At 37.2% G+C, this 14,022-nt stretch overlaps 1 long non-coding RNA gene across 1 annotated transcript in view; it reads right to left on the reverse strand.

Annotated features, from left to right (window-relative positions):
* LOC309642564 overlaps positions 1–14,022 on the reverse strand; it is a 290,224-nt gene that overhangs the window by 152,408 nt on the left and 123,794 nt on the right. The window lies entirely within an intron of this gene.

Consider the following 14,022-nt stretch of genomic DNA (forward strand, 5'->3'; position numbering starts at 1 on the left):
AGTAACTTTAAGTGTACCAATATTTGCATTATAGAGGCCCCAGAAGGAAAAGAGAGAGGAAGGGATCAAAAATATATTTGAGGAAATTAGGGACGAAAACTTCCAAAACCTGAAGAAGGAAACAGGTATACAGGTACAGGAAATACAAAGGGTCCAAAACCAGATGAACCCAAACAGACCCACACCAAGACATGTCATAATTGAAATGGCAAGTTAAAGAGAATTCTAAAGGCAGCAAGGGAAAAAGAGTCATATACAAGAAAATCCCCATAAGGCTATCAGCTGATTTCTCTGCAGAAACTTTGCAGGCCAGAAAGGAGAGGAAGGATATATTACAAGTGTTGAAAGGGAAAAACCTGTAACCTAGGATACTCTTTGATATAAATTAGCAATATTTTTTAGATCTATTTTCTAAGGGGAAAAAAATAAAAGCAAAAATAAACAAATGGGACTTAATTAAACTTAAAAGCTTTTGCACAGGACTTCCCTGGTGGCGCAGTGCTTAAGAATCCGCCTGCCAGTGCAGGGGACAGGGGTTCGATCCCTGGTCCGGGGAAGATCCTACATGCTGCGGAGCAACAAATCCCATGCTCCACAACTACTGAGCCTGCACTCTAGAGCCCACGAGCCACAACTACTGAAGCCCGCGTGCCTAGAGCCCGTGCTCTGCAACAAGAGAAGCCACTGCAATGAGAAGCCGCAATGAAGGGGAGCCCCCACTCGCTGCAACTAGAGAAAGCCTGTGCAAAGCAACGAAGATCCAATGCAGCCAAAAATAAATAAGTTAATTAATTAAAAAAAAAAAGCTTTTGCACAGCAAAGGAAGCCAATGACAAACTGAAAAGACAACCTACTGAATGGGAGAAACTATTTGCAAATGATATGACTGACAAGGGGTTAATAACCCAAAATATATAAACAGCTCATATCAAAAAACAAACAACCTAAGCAAAAAATGGGCAGAAGACCTGACTAGACATTCTTCCAAAGAATACATACAGATGACCAACTGGCACATGAAAAGATGCTCAACATTGTTAATTATTAGAGAAATACAAATCAAAACAAGATGTCACCTCACACCTGTCAGAATGGCTGTCATCAAAATGACCACAAATAACAAATGCCAGCAAGGATGTGGAGAAAAGGGAACCCTTGCACACTGCTGGTGGGAATGTAAGATGGTGCAGTCACTATGGAAAACAGTATGAAGGTTGCTCAAAAAACTGAAAATAGAATTATCATATGATCCAGCAATTTCACTATTTCATTCATGGATACATATCCAGAAAAAACAAAACACTAATTCGAAAAGATACATGCACCCCAATGTTCATAACAGCACTATTTACAATAGCCAAGATATGGAAGCAACTTAAGTGTCCATCAACAGATGAATGAATAAAGAAGTTTTGGTTTTTTTTTTAACTTTTGGGTTTATTTATTTGTTTATTTATTTATGGCTGTGTTGGGTCTTCGTTTCTGTGCGAGGGCTTTCTCTAGTTGCGGCAAGTGAGGGCCACTCTTCATCGCGGTGCGCGGGCCTCTCACTATCGCGGCCTCTCTTGTTGCGGAGCACAGGCTCCAGATACGCAGGCTCAGTAGTTGTGGCTCACGGGCCTAGTTGCTCCGCGGCATGTGGGATCCTCCCAGACCAGGGCTCGAACCCATGTTCCCTGCTTTGGCAGGCAGATTCTCAACCACTGTGCCACCAGGGAAGCCCAAGAAGTTTTATATATATATATATATAGCTATATATATACATAATAAGTTATATATATATAATTATATATAATGGAAAATTACTCAGCCAAAAAAATAATGAAGTTCTGCCATTTGCAGCAATGTGGATGGACCTAGAGAATATTACACTTAGTGAAATAAATCAGACTGAGAAAGACAAATACTATATGATATCACTTATATGTGGCATATAAAAAATAAACAAATGAATGTATATAGCAAAACAGAAGCAGACTCACAGATATTGAAAACAAACAAGTGGTTACCAGTGGGGAGAGGGAAAGGGTGAGGAGAAAGATAGGGGTATGAGATTAAGAGATACAAACTACTAGTTTAAAATAGATAAGCAGCAAGGATATATTGTACAGCACAGGGAATTATAGCCATTATTTTTAATAACTTTTAATGGAGTATAATATTTAAATATACTGATTCACTGTATTGTACACCTGACACGAATATAATATTGTAAATCAACTATGTGTCAATAGAAATTGTTTTAAATAACAAAAAGAAAAGGACCAGGGGTGAAAGAGCAGCCCTCACCTAGGACATGTCCATCTTGAAGCTGAGGGAAAGAGAGGATGATGGGCCATTCTAGGTTCTTAAAGTTCTGGTTCAGATGTGACACATATCAATTGCACTCACATTTCACCACCCAAAGCAAATCAAATGTACAAACCTATTGACAGAGGGGTGAAGTAGCATCTACTTGCAGGAAATATAATCTAGAGGGGGCCCCACAAAGAGGGGAATGGGAATATTTGGCTGAATAGTAGTAATATACTATATTAGACTTCTAATTATCTAATTTATGTTTTATTTCTTTGTTTTGTTATGCAATATCCACTATCTTTGCTGAAATTTTCGTTTAATGATCTTTTTTTAATCTATGGGATTTTTTTTCTTGTAATGAGATTTTTTATTGTACTCTGATCTTTAAAACTTTCTAATAATACCACTTTTTAAAAATTTCTATTTTCTTGTCGGTCACTTTTGATTGTTTAGATTATTCATCGCACAAACTTTTAGTTGATGTAACCTATTGGTAGCTAAAATAGACTCATTCAGAAAAGATTTATGTCATGGTTTAATTAATTCATTCTATGACCCATTTTCCTTACTACCTTAGTGGGCTTTTCTTCCCACTCATCCCCTGCAAAAATCCCTCTACTGTTAGATACTCACGTTATTGCTGAATTTCTTACACAGTTTTAGTGTGTTAAGTGTCACTCTTTTTGTTTTATTGACCGTATAGGATTTTTCCCTGTTACATTAATAGAGTCATTTCAGCAGGACATTTTAAGTAGGAGGGGGACAAAAGTGTGAGCTGTGGTCACAGTATTGACCATCATCTTAGAGAATCAATGAAATAAACATTCAATCCAAGAAGCAAAAATTCTCTTTAAAAGCCCTCAAAGTGAAACAAAGAGAACAGGAGAAAAACATTACAACTGGTACATAAAACTGTTTTTTTTTCTTTGACAAGACCAACAAAATATGTAAAGTTAAGCAATAGTGATCAAGGAAAAATGAAAGGAAACAGAAATGCACACTTTGGGGAATCATAAAATAGGTATATTCTCAGATACAGAAAAAAATTTAATTCTGTGCTTTTTAAAATATTTCATATTTTAAAGCATAAAGATGGAAAGCATTTTAATTTGTTTTACTGGACTAAAATAACCCTGATAATAAAATCTGTCAAATAGAGCACTAAGAAATAATCTACCAACCAATCCTTCCACTAAATATAGAGAAATAAAATGATTAAAATTATAGGCTTGGGAGTTAAATACATCTTACATTTAAATACAAGTATTTAAATACTTGTATTTTAAAGAAATATTTTGTGACTTGGATACTTAACTATTCTAAATCCTTTCTCTAAAGTAGGATTATAATACCTACCTTAAGAACAACCGCCAGGGTTGCACACTTTAAATTTCTTACAATTTTATTTGTCAACTGTAACTCAATAAACCTGAAAAATTACTTTTTAAAAAAAACAATAACTGTGAGGATTAAAAAGTGAGGTAAATAAGTTCTAAAATACTGTAGGCATTCAGCTTATGGCTTATAATGCTGCTAAAGGATGATGATGATGATGATGAAGATGATGATGGTGGTGGCAGTGGTGGTGGTGGTAGAATTGCTGCAACATCAAAAACAAAATTTCAGCAAACTGAATCCTGGAGTGCATTATAAAATAGATTCAAAGGAGTCATACACTGTTCATTCTGGAAATGCCACAAAGGTTCAACATTACAAATATATTTATTTAATTCACCATGTTATAGGTAAAAGGAGAAAAAATAATGTATGAACGTTTCAAAAAATGTTGGAAAGCATTTGATAAATTTCAACATTCTCTTTGAATTCAAAACAAACTAGGAGGAGACCTTCAAGATGGTGGAAGAGTAAGATATGGAGATCACCTTTCTCCACACAAATACATCAGAAATACATATACATGTGGAACAACTCCTACAGAACACCTACTGAACTCTGGCAGAAGACCTCAGACTTCCCAAAAGGCAAGAAACTCCCCACGTACCTGGCCGTGTGGCTGACAGGGTCGTGGCACTCTGGCTGGTTGTCAGGTGTGTGACCCTGAGGTGGGAGAGCCGAGTTCAGGACAATGATCCACCAGAGAGCTCCCAGTTCCACGTAATATTAAATGGCGAAAGCTCTCCCAGAGATCTCAATCTGAATGCTAAGACCCAGCTCCACTCAACGACCAGCGAGCTATACTGCTGGACACACTATGCCAAATAACTAGCAAGACAGGAACACAACCCCACCCATTAGCAGAGAGGCAGCCTCAAATCATAATAGATCACAGACACCGCAAAACACAACACCGGAAGCAGTCCTTCCCACCAGAAAGACAAGATCCAGCCTCATCCACCAGAACACAGGCACTAGTCCCCTCCACCAGGAAGCCTACACAATCCACTGAACCAACCTTAGCCACTGAGGGCAGACACCAAAAACAACGGGAACTATGAACCAGCAGCCTGTGAAAAGGAGACCCCAAACACAGGAAGTTAAGAAAAATGAGAAAACAGAGAAACACACAGCAGATGAAGGAGCAAGGTAAAAACCAACCAGACCAAACAAATGAAGAGGAAATAGGCAGTCTACCTGAAAAAGAATTCACAGTAAGGACAGTAAAGATGATCCAAAATCTTGGAAATAGGATGGAGAAAATAAAAGAAACGTTTAACAAGGACCTAGAAGAACTGAAGAGCAAACAAACAACGATGAACAACACAATAAATGAAATTAAAAATTCTCTAGAAGGAATCAATAGTAGAATAACTGAGGCAGAAGAACAGATAAGTGACCTGGAAGATAAAATAGTGGAAATAACTACTGCAGAGCAAAATAAAGAGAAAAGAAAGAAAAGAATTGGGGACAGTGTTAGACACCTCTGGAACAACATTAAACGCACCAACACTCAAATTATAGGGGTCCCAGAAGAAGAAGAGAAAAGAAAGGGACTGAGAAAATATTTGAAGAGATTATAGTTGAAAACTTCCCTAATATGGGAAAGGAAATAGTCAGTCAAGTCCAGGAAGTGCAGAGAGTCCCACACAGGATAACTCCAAGGAGAAACACACGAAGATACATATTAATCAAAATATCAAATATTAAATACAAAGAAAAAATATTAAAAGCAGCAAGGGAAAAACAACAAGTAACACACAAGGGAATCCCCATAAGATTAACAGCTGATCTTTCAGCAGAAACTCTGCAAGCCAGAAGGGAGTGGCAGGACATATTTAAAGTGATGAAAGGGAAAAACCTACCACCAAGATTACTCTAACCAGCAATGACCTCATTCAGATTCAACGGAGAAATTAAAACCTTTACAGACAAGCAAAAGCTAACAGAATTCAGCATCACCAAGCCAGCTTTACAACAAATGCGAAAGGAAATTCTCTAGGCAGGAAAAACAAGAGAAGGAAAAGATCTACAACAACAAACCCAAAACAATTAAGAAAACTGGTAATAGGAACATACATATCGAAAATTACCTTAAATGTAAATGGATTAAAATCTCCCACCAAAAGACATAGACTGGCTGAATGGATACAACAATAAGACCTGTATATATGCTGTCTACAAGACACTCACTTCAGACCTAGGGACACATACACACTGAAAGTGAGGGGATGGAAAAAGATACTCCATGTAAATGGAAATCAAAAGAAAGCTGGAATAGCAATTCTCATGTCAGACAAAATAGACTTTAAAATAAAGACTATTAAAAGAGACAAAGAAGGACACTACATAATGATCAAGGGATCAATCCAAGAAGAAGATATAACAATTGTAAATATTTAGGCACCCAACATAGGAGCACCTCAATACATAAGGCAAATGCTAACACCCATAAATGGGGAAATCAACAGTAACACAATCATAGTAGGGGACTTTAACACCCCACTTTCACCAATGGACAGATCATCCAAAATGAAAATAAATAAGGAAACACAAGCTTTAAATGATACATTAAACAAGATGGACTTAATTGTTATTTATAGGACATTCCATCCAAAAACAATAGAATACACTTTCTTCAAAAGTGCTCATGGAACATTCTCCAGGATAGATCATAATGTGGGTCACAAATCAAGCCTTGGTAAATTTAAGAAATTTGAAATCGTATCAGGTATCTTTTCTGACCAAAACGCTATGAGACTAGATATCAATTACAGGGAAAAATCTGTAAAAAATACAAACACATGGAGGCTAAGCAATACACTACTTAATAACCAAGAGATCACTAAAGAAATCAAAGAGGAAATCAAAAGATACCTAGAAACAAATGACAATGAAAACACGATGACCCAAAACCTATGGGATATAGCAAAAGCAGCTCTAAGAGGGAAGTTTATAGCAATACAAGCCTACCTCAAGAAAAAGGAAACATCTCAAATAAACAACCTAACCTTACACCTGAAGCAATTAGAGAATGAAGAACAAAAACAACCCAAAGTTAGCAGAAGGAAAGAAATCATAAAGATCAGAGCGGAAATAAATAAAAAAGAAAGGAAGGAAATGACAGCAAAGATCAATAAAACTAAAAGCTGGTTCTTTAAGAAGATAAACAAAATTGATAAACTATTAGCCAAACTCATCAAGAAAAAAAGGGAGAAGACTGAAATCAATAGAATTAGAAATGAAAAAGGAGAGGTAACAACTGACATTGCAGAAATACAAAGGATCATGAGAGATTACCACAAGCAACTCTACGCCAATAAAATGGACAACCTGGAAGAAATGAACAAATTCTTAGAAAAGCACAACCTTCAAGACTGAACAAGCAAGAGATAGAAAATATAAACAGACCAATCACAAGCACTGAAATTGAAACTGTGATTAAAAATCTTCCAACAAACAAAAGCCCAGGACCAGATGGCTTCACAGGCGAATTCTATCAAGCATTTAGAGAAGAGCTAAAACCTATCCTTCTCAAACTCTTCCAAAATATAGCAGAGGTAGGAACACTCCCAAACTCATTCTACAAGGCCACCATCACCCTGATACCAAAACCACACAAAGATGTCACAAAGAAAGAAAACCACAGGCCAGTATCACTGATGAACACAGATGCAAAAATCCTCAACAAAATACTAGCAAACAGAATCCAACAGCACATTAAAAGGATCTTAAACCATGATCAAGTGGGGCTTATCCCAGGAATGCAAGGTTTCTTCAGTATATGCACATCAATCAATGTGATAAACCATATTAACAAATTAAAGAATAAAAACCATGTGATCATCTCAATAGATGCAAAAAAAGCCTTCGACAAAATTCAACACCCAATTATGATAAAAACCCTCCAGAAAGTAGGCATAGAGGGAACCTACCTCAATACAAACCCACAGCCAACATCATTCTCAATGGTGAAAAAGTGAAACCATTTCCACTAAGATCAGGAACAAGACAAAGTTGCCCACTCTCATCAATATTATTCAACATAGTTTTGAAGTTTTAGCCACAGCAATCAGAGACAAAAAAGAAATAAAAGGAATCCACATCGGAAAAGAAGTAAAGCTGTCACTGTTTGCAGATGACATGATACTATACATAGAGAATCCTAAAGATGCTACCAGAAAACTACTAGAGCTAATCAATGAATTTGGTAAAGTAGCAGGATACAAAATTAATGCCCAGAAATCTCTTGCATTCCTATACACTAATGATGAAAAATCTGAAAGAGAAATTAAGGAAACACTCCCATTTACCACTGCAACAAAAAGAGTAAAATATCTAGGAATAAACCTATCTAAGGAGACAAAAGACCTGTATGCAGAAAACTATAAGACACTGATGAAAGAAATCAAAGATGATACAAACAGATGGAGAGATATACCATGTTCTTGGATTGGAAGAATCAACATTGTGAAATGACTATACTACCTAAAGCAATCTTCAGATTCAATGAAGACTGAATTCAAACACCATTCAAATAACAATGGCATTTTTCACAGAAGTAGAACAATAAATTTCACAATCTGTATGGAAACACAAAAGACCCCGAATAGCCAAAGCAATCTTGAGAAAGAAAAACGGAGCTAGAGGAATCAGGCTCCCAGACTTCAGACTATACTAAAGCTACAGTAATTAAGACAGTAAGGTACTGGCACAAAAACAGAAATATAGATCAATGGAACAAGATAGAAAGCCCAGAGATAAACCCACGCACCTATGGTCACCTTATTTTTGATAAAGGAGGCAAGAATATACAGTGGAGAAAAAACAGCCTCTCCAATAAGTGGTGCTGGGAAAGCTGGACAGCTACATGTAAAAGAATGAAATTAGAACACTCCCTAACACCATACACAAAATTAAACTCAAAATGGATTAGAGACCTAAATGAAAGGCCAGACACTATAAAACTCTTAGAGGAAAACATAGGCAGAACACTCCATGACATAAATCACAGCAAGATCCTTTTTGACCCACCTTCTGGAGAAATGGAAATAAAAACAAAAATAAACAAATGGGACCTAATGAAACTTAAAAGCTTTTGCACAGCAAAGGAAACCATAAACAAGATGAAAACACAACCCTCAGAATGGGAGAAAGTATTTGCCAATGAAACAACTGACAAAGGATTAATCTACAAAATTTACTAGCAGCTCATGCAGCTGAATATCAAAAAAAACAAACAACCCATTCCAAAAATGGGCAGAAGACCTAAATAGACATTTCTCCAAAGAAGATACACAGATTGCCAACAAACACATGAAAGGATGCTCAACATCACTAATCATTAGAGAAATGCAAATCAAAACTACAATGAGGTATCTCTCACACTGGTCAGAATGGCCATCATCAAAAAATCTACAAATAATAAATGCTGGAGAGGGTGTGGAGAAAAGGGAATCCTCTTGCACTGTTGGTGGGAATGTAAATTGATACAGCCACTATGGAGAACAGTATGGAGGTTCCTTAAAAAACTAAAAATAGAACTACCATACGACCCAGCAATCCCACTACTGGGCATATACCCTGAGAAAACCATAATTCAAGAATAGTCTTGTACCACAATGTTCATTGCAGCACTATTTACAATAGCCAGGACATGGAAGCAACCTAAGTGTCCATCGACAGATGAATGGATAAAGAAGATGTGGCACATATATACAATGGAATATTACTCAGCCATAAAAAGAAATGAAACTGAGTTATTTGTAGTGAGGTGGATGGACCCAGAGTCTGTCATACAGGGTGAAGTAAGTCAGAAAGAGAAAAACAAATTCCGTATGCTAACACATATATATGGAATCTAAAAAAAAAAGGGTTCTGAAGAACCTAGAGGTAGGACAGGAATAAAGACACAGACACAGAGAATGCACTTGAGGACACGGGGAGGGGAATGAGTAAGCTGGAACGAAGTGAGAGAGTGGCATGGACTTATATATACACTACCAAATGTAAAATAGATAGCTAGTGGGAAGCAGATGCATAGCACAGGGAAATCAGCTCACTGCTTTGTGTCCGCCTAGAGGGGTGCGATAGGGAGGGTGGGAGGGAGACGCGACAGGGAGTTGATATGGGGATATATGTATATGTACAGCTGATTCACTTTGTTTTAAAGCAGAAACTAACACACCATTGTAAATCAGTTATACTCCAATAAATACGTTAAAAAAAACTAGGAAAATTTAAAATAGATAGCTATTTATTTAGTATGATTTAAAGTTAGCTATCTGAAATCAGTAGAAAGTATTGTCCATATCTTGAAACATTCCCATTAAAGTCAGGAAAGAAAGAGTAAACCTAGCATCACTGTAATTATTTTGTATTTTTCTAAAACTTCTAGTAAATGTCACAAAGAAAAAAATGTAATAATAAAATGGAAGGGTCAAAATCATCATGGTTTTCAAATAATAAGACTGCTTACCTAGAAGAAACTAAAAATATCAGATTGAGATTATTAGAATGGATGAGGATATTAAGGACATATTTGCACAAATTCACAAAAATGTATTTTCAAGAGACTCACTGTACGATTCAGCAAGTAGCAAAATCATCTATCCAATCTAAAAGCCTGTTAATAAAGGACTGGCTAAATAAAATTCTGTCATACCATGGAATACACGCTTGCCTTAAATGTAATGGTGCAGAGCTAATTTTGTCAAAAAACATACTTGCTTTTTTAGAAATTTCAGATGATTTTGCAATAAGCATGTATATATTACTTTAAAATCAGAAAACTAGAACTTAGCTACTTATTTATACCAACAAATTTTGGCAAAAACATAGGAAAGCATATCCTCTCATTAAAGGGTAAATTTGTTAAATTATTCTCAGGGCAAGATCATCTATATTTATTAAGTCTTTAAAATGTCCACACTCAAAAGGATAATTGCACCTCTAAGAAATGCCTTATGGAAACAATAAAGGATGTGAAAAAATATGCACATCAGGGATGTTCAATATTTATTCAGTATAAATTGGAAATACTGGGAATAACTCAAGTGCATTGAGCTCTTACACTAGGAGGGTCTGTGCTAGGCTCTTCTATGTGCAGCTGGGCAGTGTTATTACCCTGGTGAGTGTGAGAGCTGGACGGTTTCGGTATAATCCTATTTCCTTTCCATGCAAAAGCCTGTCGTTTATGTCACCACCAGCCCTCTAGGAATCCATGGACTGAGAGATCATGAGTGTTCTGGGCTGCTGAGCAGATTGTTGTTCACACCGGATGGATGACATGGGGTGGTGCTGAGCAGTCTCGGGACGACGGAATCACTACCAGAAGAACGGCCTTGGGTGCTCTGCTGCGCATCAGCTATTGCTTATCCCCACCGCACAGCAATGCAGAGGAGAGATGGTCCCCGAGGCAATTCCGCGAAAGTGACTGGTGCTGGAGATGCAAGGGAGACTCAGATGGCCCCTCCCCTCCTTTTCCTTTTTAGCCCATGTTATAATTTACTCAGTTTGGAGGCAGAAGCAATTACTTTACAAGTATATATACAGATCTGTCTTTCTTCTACTCAGACCTGGAATACTAAACTTCGTCAAGTATTTGCAGGCTTTGTTTTCTGGTTCCAAAGTGAGTTACGTGTGTCAATCATTCTAAGGTAGGAGGGGCCAATGAGAATGAATAGGAAGACAGTCAATGAAGGCACAAGGCAGGATGGAGAGTAAACATATGATATATGACCTGAAGTGTTACCCCTCTGCACAACCATTATTTTATTTAATCTTCACAAGAAACTTTCTATACACAGTAGTATAGAAGAAGTATATAGTCTTATATACTATGGTAGTATACACAGTAGTATATAGTCTTTTAAGTCTACCTATAAACATTATATAGACAATATAGAAATATTTCCATTTTATAGACCAGGAAAATAAACATAACCAAGTTAAGACCCATGTCTAAAGTCACAGTCTGTAAGTAATAGACCCAGGATTTCAAACTCAAGTTGTCCAATCTCAAAGCCCATGAATTTAACTCCTAACCCATACTGAAAGAGCATAAAGGTCAAAAAATAAGTCATTGAAAATATAGTTAATGAACAAAAATTTTTAATTATTAAATCTTATCTAGACATTTCAGGTAACTGCTTACTTAGAAGATAATTTCATGCGGATATATCAAAATAGATAAAATTAAAAATTTGATCAATTTTTAAAAAATAAATTACACATGCACTGAAAAAATACTGGAAACACTGTAAAAGGTTGGGATTTGTTACACTGGTGGGATTGTAGGTGATTTTTATTTTCTTTTCTCTATATTTTTAAATTTCTATTATACACATTAATATCTGTACAACTAGAAAACAATATTCAAATAACTGCCCACATGGGCTTCTGTGCAAGTTACTAGAAAAATGTCAGTATAAAGCAAATTAAAGAATTGGACCTTTCACTTTGGAGCATGCATTTTCAAATGGTAAATAAATGAGCTGCAGGAAGAATCTTAGAATTACTGTAAGTGAGATTTTAAAGCCACGTTAGAGATCATTGCATCAACCTCTTCATTTTGCAGATGAGGAAACTGAGAGAAGAATAGAAGAAAGTCAGCATCCTTGACGCAATAAATCATTACCCTCTTAACAAAATTGAGAATGGACATTAATTCCTTAAAAGGTTTTTGATCTCTTGCCCTTCAGATAAATCAAAATCAAAATTAACAATGTGATCTTTAGCCTCTGCCCTGAGTGCAGAATTTAGCTAGCATAGAAGAAATGAGTGTTCTGCAGCATTCATTTTCTCTTTAAAAGCTACAGAGATTTAAAAAACGACAACAACAACAAAAAAACCCAAAAAACCAATGCTGTCCCTTCCCCTCCACCCAAAGCAAGTGCTGCTCTTGCTTCCATTAGCTAAGAAGAAAAAGACTCCTTGGAGGACTCTCTTACTTTTGCATGCGTGCACGTGCGTGTGTGCATGAGTGCGTGTGGGTGTGTGTGTTATTTCTGATTGTGAAAGCATTAGACATCCATTGTAGAAAACGTCGAAAATGCTGAAAATGACATAGAAAATCTTACGCATATATTATATTGTCACTCCAAAACAATGATAGTTAACATATAGTTCTAGATTTCTCCTTTCTCTCTTTCTCCTTTTCTCTTCTCTTTCGATAGCTTTTTAAATCAATCTTTGTTAGTCCACTGAAAAAGAATCCATTCCCTAACGCATGTGCCCAGTCCTGACCTCTCTATCTCCCGGCACACTCAGGCAAGATCTTATGGGGGCTAAGGTGGTTTCAATTGTTGTTCAAAGACATTCCCTCCCTGGCCCGGACCACAACCTCCATGGGAGTAGAAACTTCCAGCTCCTTGATATCCAGCTCGGCAGGTGATTTGCTTTCACCAAGGAGATTTTGAATGATACAAACAAAAGCTTGAAATGTATTTGCATGGGGAGGTTTGTCCTCTCCCACTTTTGCCATTTCTCCGAGAAAAGTTTCCCTCTGGTGACTGCTGCTCCTTCTGCCAGGGGCCCAGAGTAGAGCAGAGATGATTCAGGGACGCTGTACACCTGGGGCAAGAAGCAGAGTCACCCCAGCAGGCCCGCACCTGAGTGAAAGAATAAATGATTGTTGCTCTAAGCCATTGAGCATTGGCATTCAGAGACCACACACAGAAAGGTACCTCAAGGCAGAGTCCCCACTGATGGGCCTCTTCATGTCAAGGAGACTTTCCTTTGTTAAAGTTTCTTTGACTTATTTTGATTTTTTTCCACCAGTCATATTCTTCTGTTTTCCCTGCGGCACTATGGTGGTCCAATGAACATTTTTAACCTGACTTTCCTCAGGTCATTTATCCCTTCTACTGAGACAGTTTATAATGCATAGTCATCTTTTTACTGTTTTGATTTATTGCTATCTCATTGTGTCCATTTGAAGAAGTGAATCTTAACTCCAACAGACAAGAATAAAGTGAAGGAAAAATAGTGACAGAGTCTGTGAGACCTGAAGTTAAAAGGAGTCCCATGAATGTACATGGTAAAGAGGAAAGCAGGCTGAACCCCTGTGGGAAGGGAGAGAAACTCAGATGCACGTAGACTGAGCAGTGGGCGCACGATCAGAGGGTCCAGGCTCTGGCAGACCCCAGCCTCCGTGAGACCCTGTGTGGACATCTGGTATTTGTTTTTTTAACTTGGCAGACTGGCTACCCCTTTCTTTTGGTTGATGCATTCCAATCCCTTTTAGGAAAGTATTCCCTTTCACTACTGCATGTAATCTTGGAAGGACTGAATCAATGAAGTCTAGCCTCCTCTGGCCATGTTGAGCAC

Source organism: Balaenoptera physalus, assembly GCF_965194825.1.
Source record: "Balaenoptera physalus genome assembly, chromosome: 14".
Taxonomy (NCBI): Eukaryota; Metazoa; Chordata; class Mammalia; order Artiodactyla; family Balaenopteridae; genus Balaenoptera; species Balaenoptera physalus.